Genomic DNA, 22,948 nt, shown 5'->3' on the forward strand with positions numbered 1-22,948 from the left:
CCCTCAATATTTTCTTCAAGTCGGCGCCTATGACGACTCCCATTTATTTACGACTGTACCTCAAGCACTGTGATCACCTTTGGACGGGGGCATCGCCCCGGTTGCCCCAGCCTTCTTACGCTCCTGGACCGAGGATGCATATGCAAGACCAAAACCAAGACTAAATGTGTAAGAATACCAAGACTGCCAAGACTCCAGCAAAAACTTGACCCACCTGCGTTGATACTTTTATAAATAGGCGAAAAATATAGAAAAGCTTTATACTTCAAATTCATAATTTTGTATTTCGTTTTCAGCAAGGTGGAGCAGAAGGATTCAAATACTTCCCTAGAAACATGAAGTGCTCATCGTAATCTTTTAAAATAAACGAAGTGAGAAAAAAAGATTGCTTTCTTATTGCTTTCCCTATATATAATATAATGTGGATGAATATTCGGCTTAAAAATTACAAAGAATTGTTAATAATAATAATAATAATAATAATAATAATAATAATAATAATAATAATAATAATAATAATAATAATAATAATAATAATAATATAAAGGAGACTAGTTACAATACTGTATTCTCCTTGAGACTCCATTGGGAATCAAACCTGGAGCTTTTGCATCAAACACAGGTATATATTATTCACGTATTCACGAAAGGCTTACGAATGAATGGATATAAAAATTATTTGGACATAATTCTTCAAGGTTTGACGTAATTCAATTATGTATGTAGTATATATAATTTCCACCAGTGTCTTATTCATAGGTCAGATTACCGTATATAACCAAACAATTGTGAAGTTATTGCTTTTACACTTTATTAAGACAGTAATTGTTTTCCAGTCTAAATTTAGGAGATTAACGCAGATAACTACTTACACAAAATTAGCGCTGTCAAATATTCAGATTCACAAAATCCGGATTTAGAATTTCAATTGAAACCGAAATCCGAATGTCCCATAATAAAATGTCAGAAACCGAAATTAGAATTTCGAATAATGAAATGTCAAGAACCGAAAACGGACTTCGGATAATGAGATGACGAAAGCCGAAATCCGGATTTCGTATAATGAAATACTAAAATCTGGATATATGCATGTTGGGCAGCATTAGACAAAATCTTATGAAAAACAATTCCAAATTGTATTGCATAAAGACGAAGAAAGCATCGTATATTTGAGTATATAGTAACTGGCATCTTAATCTATCTCAAATTAGTTGGCACAAGTATAATCTCCATTATAAATAATATTTAAAGAACTAAAAAAAAAAAGAGAGAGAGAGAAAGAGAGAGAGAGAGAAATTGCACTAATTAGTAAAAGTATATGTCACAAATATCACATTAGTGAAGATAACCGTAACAAAAGAAACAGGAAAATCACTTTTCAAGAAGTTTAACAGCCCACATTTCGGAAACTATAATAGCCCAAACGCTAAACGTTGCTGACCCAATCAGCCCAAACAAAGTACTATTCAGCCCAATAAAAATCTCGTCTGGTGCAATCACTTGGGGGCTAATGTGAAGTTGGCCCCACAAATTTTGTGAAGCTCTGATTCTTTTTCAAATACAGCCCAAATCTTGAAACTTCGTAAACTGCTAGTGGACACAAAGTACTGTAAATTCCAATAAACATGTTTGTCGGAAATATCATATTAGTGAAGTTGGCCCCGACAAAACAAGCAGGAAAATCACTTTTTAAAAAGTTTAATAGCCCATATTTCGGAAACTATAATAGCCCAAACGCTAAAAGTTGCTGACCCAATCAGCCCAAACGAAGTACTATCCAGCCCAATAAAAATCTCGTCTGGCCCAATCACTTGGGGGCTAATGTGAAGTTGACCCCCCAAACTTTGTGAAGCTCTAATTCTGTTTCGGAAACAGCCCAAATCTTGAAACTTCCTAAATTGCTAGTCGACACAAAGTACTGTAAATTCCAATAAACATGTTTGTCAGAAATATAATATTAGTAAAGTTGGCCCCGACAAAAGAAGCAGGAAAATCGCTTTTCAAAAAGTTTAATAGCCCATATTTCGGAAACTATAATAGCCCAAACGCTAAAAGTTGCTGACCCAATCAGCCCAAAAACGAAGTACTATGCATCCCAGTAAATATCTCGTCTGGCCCAAACACTTGGGGGCTAATGTGAAGTTGGCCTCCCAAACTTTGTGAAGCTCTAATTCTGTTTCGAAAACAGCCGAAATCTTGAAACTTCCTAAATTGCTAGTCGACACAAAGTGCTGTAAATTCCCATAAACATGTTTGTCAGAAATATCATATTAGTGAAGTTGGCCCCGACAAAAGAAGCAGGAAAATCACTTTTTAAAAAGTTTAATAGCCCATATTTCGGAAACTATATTAGCCCAAACGCTAAAAGTTGCTGACCCAATCAGCCCAAACGAAGTACTACCCAGCCCAATAAAAATCTCGGCTGGCCCAAACACTTGGAGGGCTAACGTGAAGTTGGCCCCTCAAACTTTGTGAGGCTGTAACTTTGTTTCCAGAGTAGCCCAAACGCTAAAAGTTGCTAGCCCAAACAGCCCAAACGAAGTACTTTCTGGCCCAATAAATATCTCGTGTAGCGAAAACTTTTGGGGGCCAACTTTACACAGGCAATTGTTTATTTGTTTGTAGTAAGCATCACAAATGTTATGCATAATATCATTACCACTGTATTGAACAAGAACATCGGCAATTTAGAAAGGTAATTAAACATGTAAAATGTAAAGATTTGAATAGTTGAAAAATGATAAAAAAAAAAGTAACAAGATGAGTACAAAGTCATAAAACAGATAGAAAGTAGTAAGTATGGTAAAGTAGAAATACGTGAAAAAAGTAGTGTCGCAATCGGGAAAAAGTCAAATGGTACAACAGGAAAAGGTGAAAATAAGGAGAGAAGATCGAACAGTTAAAGGGGGCAGAAGGCCAAGGAGGACAGATCAAAAGGTAGAGAAAAGTGAGGAGTGTAAAATGAATGGGAAGAAAGTGTAGAAAAATGAAGGGAATGTATGAACGTGTAAAGAGAAAAAAGAGTGTAAGTGTAGTAAATATGTATAGAAAACCCCACACAACTCTCGTCATCACAGAGCACACAAAACACGATCCCCTCGCCATACGGCCACTGTACTCGATATTTGAAGGATACTCTCCCGGCAATTATAGACGGTACTTCCAATCAAATATACGATCAGCTTTTTATGATGGTACAGAATAATTGCTTTCTGAAAAAAAAAAATAGTTCTTCTTCTTCTTCACAAGTATAAAGCCACTGGAGTATACATGTTGTGCCACTGGAGTGGAAGGCATGAGCTACCACTGACCTTGAATATTATTATTATTATTATTATTATTATTATTATTAATAATAATAATAATAATAATAATAATCGTAACAATGAACAAACAGTGGTTGGTGTGTTTGTACTTTTGTTTTGACATCAGTATTATTTTCCACCGTAAGTTAAACTCCACCAGTTATTTTTTTATTATTGTATTCGTAAAATGTTAACTTTTACTAATGTCAGCTCATTCAAGAGTAGTGATGGGCAGTGAGAATATTTCTGGTGGGAAGGAAAATAAAAAACGGGAATATTCCCGGGTTTTTCTCTCGCATATCAATTTCTGGGAAGGAATTTATTTCCATTTCTTTATTTTATCTTCCAAGTTATAAGAAAAGTATGACAAATTACTATATTTTCATTTATTATTATATACTTTTAGGTTTTAAATAATTTGGAGTTTTAAAAATTAAAATTCGTTGACTGTAATTTATATAATTAGTCATATGATTTTTTAAAGTTCCATTTCCATTTGCAATAAAAAGAAGCAAAGAACTAATTTACAAGTGGTGAAAACGAACCAGTTCGTAAAGTAATGTAAACATTATGTAGAAATAGAGATAAGGTACTATTCATACACACAGAACCATCGTTAGTGAATTTAGGACATAATTGCAGGAGGACAAAATGGCAGGAAATAAAGGCAGAAGGACAAAATGGCAGCGGACGGAATGGCAGGAGGACGAAATGGCAGCGGACGAAATGGTAGAAGGACAAAATGGCAGGAAGTTAATTTGGCAAAAATTATAACTCCTAGGGATCGTATTTTTAGGTCTCACCTATTGTGTTTGTAGTAGGTAACGGTTCTCGATTTAGTTACTTTTGCCTCGAATGTCCAAAGCATATAAATACAGCTAAATTACACCAAGAGCGTAAAAGAGGGTAAATATCAGTTATCCAAACTTAATTTAACAAATCGTAACTTAGCTTAAATTTATTTTTTTGTAACCATCTTCCAATTGATATATTGGTCTTATAACAATTCTAACTACAAGAAAATATAGATTGAAAGGAAACATATCATAGTATAGACCTATAAAATTCCTTTACAGTTACAGGAATGACAAAGTTGTTTTTCTAATTTCCTATAATATATCCTTTAAATTATAGAAACAGCTAGTAGTTGTAAGAATGACTAATTACGTACCGGTACATCTTTCTTAATTTTCAATAATAAAGGATATCGTAGAACATACTATAAGGAACACTCTGCAGTCGTCAGAATGACTAATTACTTACATCATCATTATATAAACAAGACTAGCCTTTTGCTAGCTGGGACCTCTTCCCCCAGACCTCCAGGTCCGCTGGGCCTACGGCTTCGCATTTCTTATCTATCGGCCTTTCCATCAACAATGAATTTCTTGAACGTGCTTTTCGTATTTTCTGAATCTGGCCATCCGGGAACTTCACCCCCAAACATTGTCTTTGCTCGGCCTACGGCCTCGCATCTCTTACACCCATTATTCTATCGTTTCTTTTCGTATTTCAACTATTTAAAATATAAAATTTTCTATCCCAAATAAACATCCGTAAAACAACATGGGAATCTTTTCATCTCCTTTTAGAACCCTAAAAAATTAAAAATATTCACTTTTGGCAATTTTCCTGTGGGATTGTTTCGGAAATCTACAATAATGCCAAATTTAATCATTGTAGCCCTACAGGAAGTGCTCAATAATTTGGGGGTGTAAAAGGTGTTCCATATAAATAACTTGGGAAAGATTTTTCAGTTCCTTATAAAACCACTCTAAAGTTGGATGTTTTTTATTTTTACTGATTCACTTAAGTAGTGCCAATGAAAACGTACAAACATACCGAATTTCAAGTTTATATTCCAATTCTAAGTACCTAAAACATGAGATTATATGTCCAAAAAGGCCCATTTAAATAACACGGGGAAATTCTTCACTCCTTTTTTAGAACCCCTAAAAATTAAAAATATTCACTTTTGGCAATTTTCCTGTGGGTTAGTTCGGGAATCTACAATCATGCCCAATTTAATTATTGTAGCCCTATAGGAAGTGCTCAATAATTTATGTCAGCTCATGTAGTTTTATATATAGTTCGGATAGGATATATCGAAATATAGACTATAAACACACTTTGCAGTCCTAAGAATGACAAGCTACTTACAGTGTCGTAAACATCCTCTAACACATATCCTAGAATACACTGTAAAAACAAGTGCTGTTGATTTTTTGTGACATTTGCAGTTTTCGGGTTTTGAGAAAACCAGTTTTCTGTAAACCGAAACCGCAAATGCGGTTTCGCAAATCGTAACCGCAAATGAGGTTTACAAAACCGAAACAACAAAAGCGGTTTCCAAAACCGAAACCGCAAAAGCGATTTTCGTTTTTTTCAAAAAACGATTTCGACAGCACTAGTAAAAACCCTCTGCGCTCGCAAGAATGGCTAAAACATAGTCCTTAATTTTATATAACAAAATATATCGTAATATAGACTATAAACACACTTTGCAGTCATAAGAATGACTAGTTACTTACAGTGTCGTGAACATCCTGTAACATATATCCTTGAATATGCTATAAAAACATTCTGCAGTCTTAAGAAAAGAATGGCTAATTATTTACACCGTCGCTAATTTTATATAATAAAATACAACATAAAATAGACTACAAAAACAATTTGCAGTCATAAGAATGAGTAGCTACTTACATTGTCGTTAATTTCAAGTTGTGATCAATTCCCGCAAGAATTTCTCAAGAGATCTTTTGTTTGTGTCATAATGCAAACATAGGTTCCTCAATCTATGCTGCAGATCAACATAAACCTTTTTAGTTTTCTTGACGGGGTATTGTCCTCATTCGCACTAGGAAATGGTAGACTGAACGGTGGAATTTTCTTTCTGGAGGCTTTGTATGAGTTTCCATACCGTTGGGTGGTTGTGTCCCACCAAATGGAAAACTTATGATTCCACCCCTCACATAAGTTATTTGTGCGAGGATTGTTAGACAAGAGTTGCCTCATGAGAATTCCAAACTTCCAGCAGAAATCTTGGTGGCACTCTCTTAATTCTTACATTAGAATTCTCAGAATCGAAATATTATTAGCAGATCGAATTTTGGAACATAATGAATATATCGAAAATTTATGTTGAAATTTTCATTTACCAATTACGTAACAAAATAGTTTAAAACCCGAGAATTCAAATTATACTTTCTGCCTTTATGTCCTCCTGCCATTTCGTCCTGTGCCATTTTGTCCTCATGCCAGTATTTCCTGCCATTATGTCCCCTGCCATTTTCTCCTGCCATTCTGTCCGTTCCACAAATAGACATCGGTCTGTCTTCTGTCTCTGACTCGAATTTCTGAAGAGGTACTCGGACATCTTTTCATGTGAATTAACGCATGGAGTTTTGAGAAATGAGTAAGAAGAAGGTCGTGTGTGGCAATTTGTGACGATGTGCAGGTCTCTTTTTGTTTACTCAGCTCGTTAAATTCCACATAATGTAGAGAACTGCTCACGCTGTAATTTAGCGGATGTCACAAAAGAAATATAGTTAAATTACACCATACTTTCCATGGGAGAAATGGAATGCTCTAAGGAAAATGACAACACAATTTCAAAAAGTAAGTTTATTACATAACTAAAAATTGTAATATACAGCGACATTTAGTTAAGTGATTCAACAAGAGTTATTTGATATCTGATAGTTCATTTGATAGTTTGATACCTTAATATAGATCGATTAACAGGCATGATATTCAGATATTTAAGTTATTGGAGATGGAAGGTGAAACACAAGTATGCGACAACCGTTCCTAATCTTTAAAGTTTTACTGTGGGTAGACAGAACATTTTGAAGTACTGCATGACATCTCTAAACTTGAAATTTCTGATGCAACAAGTGCTTATACATACCTTATGGTAGTATTCGTGTAACTCTTAGAAACTTTGACGATGATTCTGTCAGCTCACAACCGACGTCTTGAATTTCTTGAACCTCTGCACCTCTGGACCTCTGAACTTCTGAACAACCGTTTGAGACCTTGAGGTCCTTTTATATTATTTTCGAGGGACACACCCAAGCCTCATATCAGTCAGTTCATCCGTTTTTATCAGCTCCACAAATATGGAAACTTATTGCTCTTTTGCATTCTGATTGGCTCATAGAGACTGCCGCACCCAGGATACGTGGCATGACACACATGTACACACGTCTACTGTCACAGCCGGAAGAATTCAATAGCATAATTTCTAGACTTATCCATAGATTCCTAACTATTAAACCAATTTCCGCGGCGTCACGTTGTCAAAATCATAATTATGTATCCTGTAGGATGAATATGAGTAACCTTCGACAAGTAAACTTCCTACAAAATTGCGCAGCAAAAGCAACATCAGTCACCTTCAGAAGGTTTTACGTATTTCCTTTCTCTGTGCCTAGCTTGTTGCAAGTCAAGAGAGAAAAATGTCTTTTAAAATGCATATTAATCAAAATAATCTTTTTCAATTCTTTCAATAAAGAGCAATGTAACAGTATTTTTGGATTCAGCGTCACATTCCCACTGCTTCGTAATTTTCGACCTGGAAAATTACGAAGAAGCAAGCGATAGAGCCGGAATATGAGAAACTTACTTTCCGAGTGACCCTCGTGGAAAAAATTATATTAAATAAAATAAAATAAAAATAAAATTTCTCAAAGTGAAGAATATTATCAGTCATGCACATAATTATGGGCCTGTTGTCAGCATAGTCGTATTTCATCTTTTCTTACAATAATACAGAGAACGTTTATAGCAAGATGGTGTCTCTGTTCCATAACATAACACGGCTAAATGGAAATACAGGTGATCATGAGTGAGTAACATTAACTAACAAGAATATTTTAGTTCGACACATCATATAGCATTACTGATGTACTATATCAAAGTTACGATTAACAAGATTTTAATATGCTACAATTTGAAGAAGTTGAATGCGAGAAGTTACTCGAACGAAATACTACACTAAACTTGAAAGGTCAATGGCATATTGAACATGCTACATTTGCAAGAAGTTACTCGAATGGAATATTATACTAAAGTTGAAAAGCAATCACATATTGAACATGCTACATTTGCAAAAAGTTACTTGAATGAAATACTACATTAAAGATAAAAGGTCAATTTTCTCTATTTTCACAAATGCTACGATTGAAAAGTGTAACAGGAAAACAACCTATATAATGTTCATTAACAACTAACAGTCCTCAGTTCCAAAGATTCATTACTAAAAGAGTCAAGAACTTAGCATAAAAAATTTAATGACAAGCATCCACATTTTATTGGAATTGCAATATATGTAAAAATGGAGCAAAATTAATGACAGAAAAAGAATTAGACTCGTAGATAATAACAGTTAAACGTTCCAAAACACTATCTTGGATTCGAACTCAGTTCTTTAGTACAGTAGAATCACTAATGGCAAATTCTGAACTTTACTAAAAGTAAGTATTAATATACGGTTACGTATGTTAAATACTACAATCTAGTGAGATGTATACCATCTCATACTCAACGGAATAGGGTCCCATTAGATTTGAATAATACACAAGTAAGTAAGAATTAGTATTGTTATAATTAGTAACAATGTAAAATACTCAGGAGCACAATAGTTTGCATTATTTCATTACATTACATATATTTTTATTTCAATATTGTGCTTATTAAGTGATTGAATGAAATAAGAGAACATCAACAATTGATTAAGAGATTGGCGCATTTGTAGCATCTATTTGAATGACATTAGCAAATTGAAGAGCAAAATTTTTAGCATGAATGAAAAAAAAATATGCGAAACATAGTTTATGGTGGATTACGGAGCTAATAAGCCTTGTTACGTTATTTACAAAGATGAGTGAATATTTACAATTTAGTCACCCCAAGTAATTAGTAATGAGTAATTAATAACGACAACTATTAATGGGATGTAAATAAAGATATCTACAATTACATAGCAAAGTAGAGATTTGGTTAGATAAAGATTTGAGATATCAAAAGGGTTGAATTACTAATATTGACTACCATTGATTTGTTAATTTATTATAATGAATTTCCAATATTTAAGTTCATGAAGATTCAAGGGGGGACTACCGTCAAACTGTTAATATTACGATCTTGAATTTTAATTTACCTCCATACTATAGGTTATATTATTTTAAGCTTGACAAAACAAAACAATCGAATAATAATTCAATATTGATTTGACTTGTAGTCGTTGCCTTGAGTCTACATGTCATGAATTTAAAATTTATTGGAACCCTTTTTTGTCTTAAGTAATACTCCAAAATAATGAATAAACCTCTCTCCTTTCTCTATTATTTACTTTGTGTAGCCAATGGAGCGAAGAAAGAGGATTTCAAATTGTCGGTCTGTTTTGAAGGGGGATCGAACCGATGATTATTTGCATTCGAGAAATAAACCGTATCCTTAATATTGATTTTAAATCAACGTATCCCGTGGGGTATTCCACTATGACCGTGATGATTGAATAGGCACATGAAATCTTTGTTGAAAAAAGAAAAAGAACATGCAATTTTAACTGTGATTTTGAGGCATAGTCGGTTTACAGCAGAGAGAAGACTGTTTTAACAATTATTCTGAGTCGCGTCTAGGATAGACCACAATGAGCTGATATGGACTTCCTGTTTACGCATTAAAATGCTATTACAGGAACTTGTGTGAATGCAGCGAAGAAAGTTGCAGCAATATTTCCATCTGTAAGTATGAGTTTTAAACCAAGATAGGGTATTACATAATTCTACAACTTATATTCCTCCAAGCTGTTTACGCGCGATATCGATATACTAATGAAAAAATGTTGGGATGGAACGTTTTAATTCTGACTAATGTTAGCAAGTGAACCCATAACGCCTAATATGGGTTGAAAATTTGTTTTTTGTTATTCAATTGGCAGCTGCAATTTATCAGTGGAGATCCGGTCGGGCGTTGGATTCGTATCGAAGTATAATATTGTTCTTCAAATATTCGACCCTAGGTGATGAGGAGGTATGCCACGTATGTAGTGTGCAGCGTTACAAGGAAACAATGTATACTACAAGTTATTTAGTGCAATTTTACTGCAATTTGTACTAATTATCACCGGTGTAGAAATAGACAAACAACAAAGCGAGTGCAAGGAAAAGGAAAGTTTCGCTAACTAGGTAAGTAAATAGCCATTCTCTAGTTTCTTTTCCTTAGTTCCACTAAACATCATATATAATAATACATTAGTACTTGATTGTCATGATACTGTAAGTGTTCCAGGAATACTATGATTTTTGATGGGTGAACTTATCCTCGTGAAAACAGTCATCCAAATTTCCTTCCAATAGCGGTTCTAAGTATCTGAAGGTTTAACCAATTTTAGAAATATCTGCTCCTAGTACTTGTTATTAATTTTGAACGAGGCGACTCACATGCAATAGTCAAGAGTGAAACATCAAAAAGACAATTGAAAAATAATATTAATTATTTGTATACAATAAACAAATAATAACTAAATAAGCTTCTAAGTAACAATTCCGGACAATTAATAAGTATTAATAACCATTAATCACCATCAATGAATTTTAATAATGAACTTTAATTTAATAATTAATAATAACTTCTCTAACAGCACAACACAATTAATAGGTTGGATAGATAATAAAGAAGGATGTATAATTTATTTTAATTTATATTCTTATTTTTTGTTTCTTTGTATTTTATTTTATTTTTGCATGAATATGAGAACATTGGTATGACATATCTAAAGAGTTGCATGTGTAACTGTATAGAAAACATTCAGTATGTTTATTCCTTGCTCTACCGATAACGACTTGGTTGAAACTTGTGATGATAATGTCTTTCGGTCTTTCAACTTTACGTAATGATTTGTTACATAATCTTATATAGTAGTTTAAGTTGAATAGAATAGATTGTTTCTGGGTCACTAGAATGTTGCATGTATTATTCTATCGAAATATTAGCCGAAAAGGAATATGGTACAGGGTATACATATAACTAACCAACTAACTCTATGGTCTATGGAACCCGGAGGTTCAATGCCGCGTTCATGAAAGCTCTCCACTGACTTCTATCCTTAGCTAACTGCATCCAGTTTCTACTTCGTATTCAATCTCTACGAGATCCGTCTTAATATTGTCCTCCCATCTGCGCCTAGGTCTTCCTAATGGTCGTTTTCCGATTGGTCTTCCAGTCAAGACTTTGAAAGCGTTTCTACTTTCTTCCATTCTAGCTACATGACCCGCCCACCAAAGCCTCCTAGATTTGACGACCCTAAAAATGTTGGTTAAAACATATAAATTATGTAGTTCCTCGTTATGAAGTTTCCGCCATTCCCCATTCCCGTTCTTCTTGGGTCCGAATATTCGTCTTAGGATCTTGTTCTCAAATACCTTCAGTCTATGTTCTTCCTTCAGAGTAAGTGACCATGTTTTGCAGCCATACAAAACAACAATCATGATTATCGTTCTGTATATTTTAAGCTTCAAATTCCTCGACAGAATTCGCGACGACAAGGGATTTTGAACCGAATAGTAACACGAATTCCCTGCTTTTAGTCGCCATTTAATTTCTCCGTGAATATGATTTTCCTCTGTTAATATTGATCCTAGATATTAGAAAGTATCCACTTTATCAAAACTATTATTTAATATTTTAACGCATCCATAATTTGCTGTGTTTCGGTCCCGACGCACTTCCATATATTTAGTTTTCTCTGCATTTACTTCGAAAACCATGTCCCTGCAAGTGTTTAATAAGATCTCTGCATTTCTTTCTATTGTTCTCCTGTCATCCCCTATTAAATTTACATCATCAGCATATGCCATAACCTGTTGAATACCGTTCAACTCTAGGCCCCGGTTGCTATCTTTGATTTTCCTTATAGCGTATTCCAGAACGAAGTTAAATAATAATAGCGACAGGGTATACATATAGAAATAGTATTTACTTCATCATGTTTTGTCTTAGATATAATATATTTTAGGTGCTCCCTTTTTTTGCTTTGCTTATGCTTTTTCCTTACCCTTTTTCCTATTCCCGGATGGTGGGTCTACCCCAGTCGCAAAATTAGCAAGGATCTGAGAGCCTGACGAGTCTGTTTTGCGATAAAGGATCCACTCTCGGTACCCGGCAAGCAATGCAATGCCTGAGACAATAACCTATGAATTGAAGCTTATGCGCAGCAGTGTGAACTAAAAAAAATCTTTTACAAATTAATGGTAGTTATTTAGTTATTTAATTTAGGCATTTATTTTATTTTATTATATGTGTATTAATACATGGCATACTTAACAATTCTCATTTTGCATGGTTTGCATGGATGGTTTACAACTAGAGTGTCGCGAGTCTTCTTTAGTCCTAAGGTGTCTTTAGTAATAAAAGTTTAATTAAGATAAAATAGTGGATTGTCTTCTGCTAGAAGTGGAAAAACAATTTAGAGAAATTTGAGTATACTTACAAATTATGGCAAAAGAAATGCTATTATTTGCAAAGAAAAGACTTAGATTAGTACAAATGATAAATCAACATTAACCTGAAACATAATTTGTGCAACTAATCTCTCTCCTTTTATTTTAAATCAAGAGTAATACACATATAATTATGTACTAATAATAACATCATAACTACATTATCATCTGTAATCAAAGCAATATAACGTTCATAATAGTACATTAATAAGGAGTAGTAGAGCGCGTAACTTAAAATTATTTTGATGGATTCAGATAGTCAGCACAGGTACGAGTCAAGCTGTCTGAGAAACGGAAGTCACTCTTAGGACTGACGCTTCATCAAACCTAAAGCAGTCAGAGTAACAGCAACTCGTACGCAGAAGGGCCTTCTTGGAAGAGGCTACTAGAAGGGCTCTTTGATCATAAATTTGTAGGCTGTGGAGCACATATTCCTTATTAGCCAGTAGAATAAAATTGTTTTAGTGCAACTTTTCTCTATGAATTGTTAAGTATTAATAATTATTATTTTTGTTTTCAGAGTATGGAAGGATCATGACATTCATTTATTCTAATGCATAGCACAATGTATTTACGTATTATTATTTTTATTATTATCCCTAAGATGATCAGGATAGACCATATTACAAGAATCCCATCTACAAGGAGCAAGGTTAGTAGCCAATTGAATTTCATGCCCTGTTATTTTTCGTGACACTACTAATCATAGCACTGTTTCATCTGCCTATATTTTATTTTGAACATTAATTTGAAAGCAATTTCATACTTTTTCTTTCAGTTTACAATTTATGGACACTCATCGTCTTTTTGTTTTATATAGCTAAAATTTAAACAACGGGAAATTTAAATACATCCAGAACGTAAATGTGCATATTTTAGATAAGCTACAGTGGCTAATTACTGCTGAAAATTCAAGGGTGTTATGAGTTTAACAAATCCTTCAAGGATAGACTTAAGATGCCCTTTACCCAATGTTCGACTAATGATCTTACGGAATATGGAAACAAACACCATTCTGCTATACGAGGATGATAAATACAGCGATTCGTGATTGGTTATCTTACGATATAAAGGAATATAAATTATTATATTTTATACACTTTTATTTCCTTAGTTATCTCTTCTAATTACTATTTACCTGCGTATTATAGAAATTAAACAGTAAAAGGAAGGAAAATAAAAATAAAAGAAATACAATGAATAAGATAATAAAAAATACCAATGCTCGTTTATTTTTTAGTATTATCTATGGATCTTACATTTTGAGAGTTCTATCCTTATTGTTAATCTGTCTTCCACTATTATTCTCGGTTATTCACGATATCTTCCACTGTTAATCTGTCTATCACGGCTGGCCTCTATTATTATAATGACCTCCTATACCACAGCCTCTATTATTATAGAATCATTGACCTCCACGATTTATCATTACCTCTGTCGATTGATTTTAACTTGGGTTGACTACATTCAACATTATGGAGCTCCAAGGGAGCAACAAACAGTGCACGTTAACCTGCTTGAACCTTAGCAGATCCATTCAACTTTAGTCAACCAACTTTATTTACACACTACCTGGCTCACGAGTAAAATATTTTCCAACTCGCGGGGTCCAAACCTTCTAATATTTATTTTTTTCCACTCATATTAAAATCTAGTTTGTTACATACTCTTTGAACTGCATAAATAATTCGGAAAACTTTCATAAGATGTTTTTCTTCCATTTTGACAATAAGGCAAGTAGTTCACTAAGCTCAGCTGAGGCTGCCAAGGAAAAAGCCTATCTGGACCTACAAAATACAAAGGCGTATCCTGTTTTTAATTAGTATTCTCTCTTTGTAATTATATTCTCATTAATGCGATTTTCAATCCCTCTAACAGAAGTTTTATCTTTAACAAATAAAAATAACTTTTTTTTCTAACCACTTCTCTCTTTCTTTTTTTCTCTTGGTGTTTTTCTTTTTGTCTGTTTGGCCATTGGTCTGTCTGTCAACACCAGGAAAGTAATACCTACTTAAGGAATCAATTTGTTTCCTTAGTTGTATATACATTCTACTGGTTCTCTTTTTTTTATTCCCTTTAGCAGGGTTTCCGACCATATATGGATTTAAAACTATTTTGTACTTCTCTATCTATTCTTCCTATACATAGATATATTTACTTAATTGGTTAGGTACCTATTTACTTATTTATTTATTTATTTATGTATTAACGTAACATTTCTTTCAGAAAGCCTGGATCATCATTGAATTTCACATGAGAAGTTCCTACGCCTATTGTCATAACTTATTAATTTAACATATTTTAATTAGCCTTTGCGGTGAGAGTTGATTGAACAAAATCGATCTGCTTTGGAACTAGAGAACTTGAATAATACAACTTCATCCGTTCAACATTAATTTTCTTCATGCTGCACGTTGCATACATTTAGGAAATAACCCCGGCTTAGTTGCCAAATTTCTAATGAGGACTAAATCATTTTCTTTATAAATATGGGCTTTCCTATGTTTCTCAATTTTGGCTTTTTGTTTTTTACTGTTGACTAATTAAGGCCTTTTGAGCTAATTTCCTTATACGACTAAAATTCTTTTTCACGAGTTTTCCATACGGGGTTCGACATGGTATCTCAAGTTCCATTCCTAATACAGCCTTTCTACCAAAAACCAATTTAAATGGAGAATAAGGATGCTGTTCGTGCTTCGTAGTATTATAAGAGTAACAAATAGAGACCAATCTTTTTGAGAAGTAATCACATATTTCTTCAAATATTTTGCCAAAGTTTGATCATATTTCTCCATTCGTGAATTTGTTCTAGGATGATAAGTAGTATTAAACTTTTGATGTATATCTAGTATAGCCATAATTTCGCTAGTTACTTGTGCGTGGAATTTAGAACCAAGGTCTGACAATATATGGCGGGGTGGACCATAATAACAAATGATATCTTCTAATAAAAACTTTGCAACATTCTTTGCTGTTATGGTTTTTAACCATTTCCGGATCCTGGCTTTTTGGGTTATTTTTTAGACTTTCAATCAAGCAGCTACTGTATCGTCACTATTTATCCCAGGATCATGGTTCATACCTCATTCTCTTCAGAATAGAGCTGGCTTTCAAATGGTACCACTTACATGCTCATACCATATACCAGCAGCGGAAAAGAATGTCAAAGTGAAAGTTTCGGAGGGAAATTTTTTCTCGAACTTTGGCCCCCCTGGACCCCCCGTGTGAACGTAGCCATCTAAAAAAAATCTGAGAAATAGCACTTGATATACCGAACGTGTGTGCCAAATTTCAAGTTTCTATCTTGAATAGTAAGGGAGGGAGAAATTTTATCAAAATTTCCCACAATGCCCCAAATTACCACAAAACACTATGATCTCAGGAAAAAAAATTCCTGAGACATCCCTAATTACCCTAGGGTCATATGTCGCCCATATTCTCTTCAGCTTAGAACTGCCTTTCAGTCGGTACCATTCACATGTCTCCATCATGTATCTAAGGCGGGAAATTGCAGAAAAAAGGGATTTTTTGGTCTAAATTTCCCTTTTTTCAACTTTTAGCCCCTCTGGACTCCCCCTGTTTTAACGCAGAAATCTGAAAAAAATCCGTTAAATACCACTCGGTTTACTGAATGTTTGTGCACAATTTCAATCTTCTAGGTGCAAAAATAGACCCGCCAGAAAAAAATTCAGAAATTTCCCCATGTTACCCTATACAGAAGTATATTTTGAAAAAAATTCACTGAGGCGTCCCTAATTACCCTAGAATAATAATTCGACCGTCATTCTCTTCAGAATGGAACTGCCTTTCAGACGGTATGAATCACGTGTCTCCATCATGTATGTGCGGCGGAAAAATCCTGAAAAACGGGATTTTTTGGTCTAAAAATCCTTTTTTTCAGTTTTTCCCCCTCTTGACCCCCTCTGTTTTAATGCAGAGATCTGAAAAATCTGATAAATACTGCTAGACAGGCTGAATGTTTGTGCACAATTTCAATCTTCTAGGTGCAAAAGTAAGCCCGCCAAAAAAAATATACCCACCATTTCCCATTTTTCCCTATATAGAAGTATATTTATCAAAAAATCCCTGAGACGTCCCTAATTACCCTAGGACACTGATTCGACCGTCGTTCTCTTCAGAATGGAACTGCCTTTCAGACGGTATGACTCAAGTGTCCCCATCATGTATGTGAGGCGGGAAAATGACGAAAAACGGGATTTTGGGGGTAAAAATATCCCTTTTTTCACCCCTTTGCCCCTCTGGTTCCCCCTGTTTTAGCACTGACATCGGAACAAAAAATCTGGTAAATACCACTCGGTGGACTGAATGTTTGTGCAAAATTTCAATCTTCTACGTAGAAAAATAAGCCCGCCAAAAATATTGAACATACGCTTAGAAAATGAGAAAAGAAATTTTTGAGTTATGACGTCATCACCTCCTATGTCTGGACGCAGGACGGTCTGAAACCATACGTAATGTCTTCTACAAGGCCTCTGGACTTGGAAAACAAAAAAAAACGGACGAAAAAGCTCAAATAGAAGAGAAATAACGCAATGTACCATGAAAAATGCGTATGGTACAAATTGCACCATAAGATCCGGAAGGGGTTAAGGGTCGTGCCACTACATAGTTTGAAAACATATCGACAACGGTGATGACATACTTATAACCATTAGAGGAGGGCAGTGGGCCAAACACTTCCAAATTTAGAGTATGAAAAGGTGCTATTGGTTTGATAGGTTCATGCAACCCCAATAGTTTAGTAGTTGTGTTCCTGCGTTCTTGACATTCGCGGCAACTTCTGATAAAATTTTTGATATCAGTTCCCATCTGAGGCAAATAAAATCGCCCATTGACACGAGAAAACACTTTGCTCTCTCCAAGACGTCCGCCTTCTAGACATGATGTATGGGTAGCATATAAAATTTCAGGGACCATACAATGTGGAACACATTGTTTTAAATCGTTATTGGCTTTACGATATAACACCTCGTCTACTAATACATAAGGACGAGCCTCATTATTAGTAGGATCAGATCTTAATAATTCACGTATTCTACCAAAGTATTCGTCTGCTTTCTGTGCCTTGATTAAATCAGTCGCGTCAATTTTCAATTTTTTGTTCAAAGTCCTTCTTCTCGATTTGCGTTTTCTTCCTCACTTAAGGTCTGCAAGGGATATCTAGACATGCAATCACTATGTCCATTAGAGGGATTGCCTCTTATCACTTTAATCGAAAAGTTGTAAGATTGTAACCTGATTAACCAACGAAGATATTTTCCTTTTAGATTTTTCATGTTTCTCAGATAACAAAGGCAACAACTGTCCGTGAATGCAGTGAAGTGAGGCACTCCCATTAAATATTCATGGAAATGTAGCAAGGCTTGTACCAAAGCCACGGCCTCTTTTTCTGGGATCGTTAAAGACTTAGCTTCATGGTCTGAGATTTTTCTGCTATAATAAGCAATCTGTTTCTTCTCTCCGTTTATGATTTGCATTAATACGGCGCCAATTCCGTGTTCACAGGCATATACATACAACTCGGTAGAATCTGCTTCCGAATCAAAAATAGCTAATACAGGGGCAGTAACGAGCTTCTCATTTAAGATATTAAAGGCTTGACGTTGTTTATCTTCAAATTGAAATATTACATCAGGCTTAGTCAAATCTATTAAAGGCTTCCCGATAACTGAAAAGTTCTTAATAAATCTTCAATTATAACTAGCCAATCCAACAAAGCTACGTACAACACGAACTGTTTTTGGTTCGGGAAACTTAGTGATAGCCTCGATTCATTTAGGATCTATTCTAACCCCATCGGGTCCTACGGTGAATCCTAGAATTGGTAGTTCGGCATACATGAAGTGGAATTTTAAGGGATTGAATTTTAGATTGGCTTCTCGCAAACGAGTGAATACTTTCCGAAATCTATCAAAATTTTCGTCTATAGATTTTCCAAAAGCAATCAAGTCATCCACGAAGCATGCCATAATGATAAATTTTTAACCCGGCAAACACTTTATCGATCATTCTTTGAAATGCTGTGGGGGAAGTGGAAAGACCTTTTGGGGCCACATTAAAATAAAACAAATCGGCACTACAAATGAATGCAGTTTTCAATTTATCATCTTTCCTTATGGGAATTTGTAGAAACCCAGATCTGAGGTCCATTGTACTTATAAATTGAATATTTGCAAATAAATCTATCAAGTCGTTTAGTGATGGAAGAGTGTAACTGTCAGGAGATATAATGGTGTTCAATTTTCTATAGTCCACTACGAGTCTCTCAGAATTATCTCTCTTATTGACTAAAATAACTGGAGACGCATATGGAGACCGACAATGAGAAATGATGTTTTGTTTAAGCAATTTGTCAATCTCTTCTTTCATGGCTCTTTTTGTCTCTAAAGTCTCTCTATAGGGTGGTGAAGATACAGGAATGTTTGAAATTAATTCTATGCTATGCTCATATTCGTGTGTTATAGTTATATCATCTATTGTCCACGCCATGATATCTTGAAATTCATTCAATAGATCTACTACCTTTTTCGATCTTCAGGGGAAAGGTCAGGGGAATGTCAATTTCCTTGCCAACATCGTGTTGTAGTTTAGATTTCGATTCTTCGACTTTCTCAGCGGAGAGTGAGCTGGCTTTAACCGTGTTCACTCTTACCTCTGGTGTAGGAACACATTTCTCTAAATGTCCTACAATTTGAGAGTCAGGTATAGTCACATCTCGTTACTCAGATTGAGCACATGCAGTTTGGCAAACTCCTTTTCTTCCACAAAAATTTTGGTGGTATTAAATATGAGTAAGATCTATGTAAAACGTCATTCGGTTCCACAAAAAATTCCAATTATAGTATAACTTGGCTTAATTTTTACTAAACCAACTTTTCCAGCAAGTATTTGCACGCACTCGACTGTTTTGATTAGATTACGCGATGATTGACTTTCAATACAATTGATCTTCAAGATAGGACATTCATTTTCCAGTTGTGAGTCACGAAGAGCGTCTTCAGAAAAGGAGCTTGAATCATTGAGTTCTAAACTATTTTGAGTCACTTCAGCTTTCGAACGCGGTACCGATATTGAAACAACGTTTCTATTTGTCCGAGGGTTACCATTTTTGTTGTAAAAGTGAACATGTGACAGATTTAATACTGTTTGTTCCTTGAGGCTTGGCTAATACTGAACATGAAACTTCATGTTTGGCTGTCTTTGATTGCCGTTAATAGTTATAGACTGTAACCCTATACCGTACGTGTAACGCTGAATGAAATCTATTCCTAGAAACATTATCTCGTCTAATTGAAACTGTTTAACTAATGCCACATTTAACCATAAACGACGCGATTTTCGACCATAGGTTCCAACTTGGAAACAACCGAACCACTGGAAATGGTTAACTTATCCCCTAATGTGCGCAACCGAATTGTGACACGCATTCGCTTAGCAATTGGAAAATTTTGAGGAATCATTTCTTCAGCCAAAACAGAGATCTGCGAACCAGTGTCAAACAAAGCAACTAGCTTTCTATTAAAAATTCGAACGGGAATCGTGGGCAGTCTGTGATCACACAATTTCGTTCGAGCTCTTTTCAGTTCCATTGGCCTACCATCTCTCCATATTTCACGCTTATACGTCCACATTCTTTTGAGAAACGAATCGTTTCTAGCACCCATATAACGTTTTACATGATGTAGTCTTAATTCTCTATATTTTCTCTTCATTTCCCGAAAAGATTCAGTATAAATGTCAGCTAAATACAATAAACGCAACACACGAAAGTAGAAGTAATGAAACTTGTATCCTTCAAAGGATGCCGCGCTTCGATAAGATAAGAGAAATCTAGTGTTTATTGATTGATAATGACATAATCTATTGATATGATATGTTATCTAGTGTGTCCCAATCATGTGACTGATGCAAGAGGCTGATGAAATTGTGTTAGGAGGCTTTTTCCTGAATGTAGTTGAATGACCCCAGGGACACACAGGATGACCCCCAGCTTATGTAATTTCGTAATATGGCCCCTGAAGAATATCCCTGCTTTTTTATTCTTTTGTAATATGGCCCCTGAAGAGTGCCCCCGTGCAGGACCCCTTCCTTATTTTTTATTCCTCGTAACTTTCATTTTTTCGCTTCATTAGAAGATCTGTTAAAAAAATGTGTGATCCATTAAAAATTACTCCCTTCCAATGATTATGAAAATATTAAAATGACAACCCAATACTCATACACTATGTGTTTGAGCAGATAAATTTTAATCCATTATAATGCCTATTTGAAGAATCGAACCCAGATCCTACCCTGATTACCAGGGAAAACCTATAGAAAAAATGTCAACCCATATATGGACACAGGAATTGAACCCGGAGTTCAGTGTATAGGGAAAGGATTGGCAGGGGAGAAAAAGGAATAGGTGTATTTCATTTATTTACAATATTAAAAGCTCTTCGAACAACTTTCATTTCATCGCTTCATTAGAAGCTCATTGTAACTTTTATTCTTTCGTATCTTTTATTTTTTTCGTTTCCTCTGGAAATTCATTGAATACTTTGTGTGAACTGATGAAGAGTTCCGAAACATTTAAATATTATATTGCAGAGTAAAATGCTGGAACATCCGTCTCCGACGAACTGAAGTTCTCGCGCGCTTTTGGAACCCGGATGAAGTGACCTTAGTACCATTAGATAAATTTGTTGACCTTTGATACGTGACGAAACAACATGTGCCACGCCACGGTGAGTAATTGTCAACTAAAAGCCGTCGAGACATGAGTAAATAAGATTGCTAGGGTATTCATCTTAGTATGACATAGCGATAACTAAATATGACCGTTGATACATGACTAAACAACATGTGACCACGCCACGATGAGTAATTATCAAATGAAAGCCGTCGACGCATGAGTAAATAAGATTGCTAGGTTATTGACCTAAGTATAACATAGCGATAACTAATCATGATCGTTGACGTATGACTAAACAACATGTGACCACGCCATGATGAATAATTATCAAAAGAAAACCACCGCTGCATTACTAAACAAGATTGGTTGGGTATTAACCAATAGAGAATCCTGTTGACACCGTGATAAGTAACCATGGTCATAAACCCATGACGTTACTATGATTAGAGAAACTGTTGACGTAATAATAAAAATAAAGAAGAATGGCACAATGTTGCATTGAACTTTGAAATGATGTTGAGTATGCAATAGAAAATTGTTTTATTTATTCTGGAAATGGGTGATATCTATTTGATGAAGTGAACAACAACATTATTGTTTTTGCTTAAGACATACAGAAGATGTGAATGACCGGAACATGGCGTTATCGTATTTTCCTTATGAAAACTTGTTGTTTTCGAAATAATACTTGCAATTGTAGTAACAGGATGGTTTCACGTGATATATCATTGGTAATGTGAATGATCGGAACATGATATCATGTTGTTGTTTAAGAGATCACATGTTTTCCTTATGATTGTTGATTGTTTACGAAAAAATATTTGAATAAATGTAGTAATAGAAGTGTTTAAAGTACCATGTGATATGATAAAATTTTCCTTTATATATGGGGTTTGAAGAGAAGTTGATCATAGTATCATCATGGAGGCGTTTAAGAGTAAAGCAGAGAGAGAAGTCGGGGTAGATTGCGATTCGTTGTTCGAACCAGCAAAAAAGAAGTTAAAGTTTTTAGAGGATTCTCCTCAATCACCTGATATCATCATCGAAAAGGAGATGATCGATTTGAAGGATGAGCCAGTAATAATCCCATCGCCTCCAGTGGCATCACCAGCTTCATCAAATGGGTTAGCAGATGATCGAGTACTAGTGGCAGTTTCCATTATTATCACAACCACCACCAGCAGATGGAGGAGTACTAAAAATTCCTTCAATGAGATGGAGCTTGGTGGAAGAAGAAGAAAAACAACAAAGATCGGCATCTCCCGATCTATTTCCCGAAATGGACGGACCAACATTAGCAGCTGTATTTCCAAAGGATGCGGAATCAACATCACTACATCTATTTCCCGAACTGGACGGACCAACATCTCATTTATTTACGGATAGTGAGGAGGAAGAAATTCTTCGTTTGTTTGAAGAAGAATTGGAGGAATGCAGAGCGG

This window comes from Thermobia domestica, chromosome 11 (assembly GCF_964235325.1).
Source record: "Thermobia domestica chromosome 11, izTheDome1.hap1.1, whole genome shotgun sequence".
NCBI lineage: Eukaryota > Metazoa > Arthropoda > Insecta > Zygentoma > Lepismatidae > Thermobia > Thermobia domestica.